This window comes from Monopterus albus, unplaced genomic scaffold (assembly GCF_001952655.1).
Source record: "Monopterus albus unplaced genomic scaffold, M_albus_1.0 scaffold207.1, whole genome shotgun sequence".
In the NCBI taxonomy this organism is placed as follows: Eukaryota; Metazoa; Chordata; class Actinopteri; order Synbranchiformes; family Synbranchidae; genus Monopterus; species Monopterus albus.
The window spans coordinates 745239-746608 of NW_018128087.1; the positions used below are offsets into that span (position 1 = coordinate 745239).

Here is a 1370-nt window from a genome sequence, read left to right on the forward strand (position 1 = left end):
AGCATTGAAGATGGGTCGTGGCTGGGTCTTCCAGCATGACAATGACCCCAAACACACAGCCAGGGCAACTAAGGAGTGGCTCTGTAAGAAGCATTTCAGGGTCCTGGAGTGGCCTAGCCAGTCTCCAGACCTGAACCCAATAGAAAATCTATGGAGGGAGCTGAAACTCTGTGTTGCCCAGCGACAGCCCCAAAACCTGAAAGATCTGGAGAAGACCTGTATGGAGGAGTGGGCCAAAATCCCTGCTGCAGTGTGTGCAAACCTGGTCAAGAACTACAGGAAACGTCTGACCTCTGTAACTGTACACAATGGTTTAGGTACCAAATATTAAGTTGTATCAAATACTTAAATTAATTATTTAAAAATCTAACGTGATTTTCGGGATTATTATTATTTTTTTTTTTGTAGATTGTCTCTCACAGTTGAGGTGTACCTACAGAGAATGGACAGTTCTGTAATTTTCATCGTAAGTGGGAAAACTTGAAAAATCGGCGGTGTATCAAATACTTATTTGCCCCACTGTATGTCTTTCTGTATATGATTACCCATTGTAAGTAAAAACAAATTGGGAAACGATCTCTTCCTCTCTTTAACAGTGATTATGCTTCAGTTTTCCCAGAAACAACAAAATGGAACTAACATCTGTCCCCGCTCTTGTGTCATCTCATTCCACAGATGACTGTTGCATGTTGAGGAGAAATGCTACAGTGCATAGTGGCAGCATGAACTTAAAGATAGAAAGATAAACCAACTCAATGATGAAATATAAACATTTTCAAAAAGAGGATGATTGAAGCAGAAGCTCTCAAGGGAACCACTGGAGCTGACTGAAACATAGACCTTTATGGAAAGGAGGATTTTGGACTGTTGCCTAAGTGGCTGGCTGAACTAGCCTGGTATGGTCCCTGTTTTTTTTGTTTGGTCCACACTTTGACCTGTGAGCAGCACCACTAATGACTCTTTGTCCACTCCAGTGAGATCTCGCTGGGTAACTCCACAGGTTTCCTGCTAACTTATTGTTTTCAGTCTCAACACTGGTCTTAAAGGGGGTGTCACTGGTTACCCTCCTGCCTCGAAAGCCTAATTCCACTCCCCATGCCTGCCCACTGGAAGGACTGACTGACTTAAATGGAAAGGACTGGAATGGACATTTAGTTATCCCATCACTTCTTACATAAATATATTGCCCCACCCCACTCCTTCTGTCTTTGGTTTCTTTTGAATGGCTGTAGTCCCTTCATTATACTGAATATAGGGGGTGGAGGCTGACATCGGAATGACTATTGTTTATGGTTTAACCAGGTAGAGGAGCTGTAAAGTCTGTGGATTTGAAAGCCACTGAACAATATGTGAACAATAATGTCTGCCTG

At 42.6% G+C, this 1370-nt stretch overlaps 1 protein-coding gene across 2 annotated transcripts in view; it reads left to right on the forward strand.

The window, feature by feature from the left end:
- The window catches only part of hrasa (HRas proto-oncogene, GTPase a), a 19728-nt gene extending 18364 nt beyond the window's left edge, over positions 1-1364 (forward strand). For both annotated transcript variants that reach the window (XM_020618574.1, XM_020618573.1), the window contains exon 6: positions 676-1364. The gene's annotated coding sequence lies outside the window, so the exon portion shown is untranslated. The remainder of the gene's footprint in view (positions 1-675) is intronic.
- Positions 1365-1370: the final 6 nt, after the last annotated feature.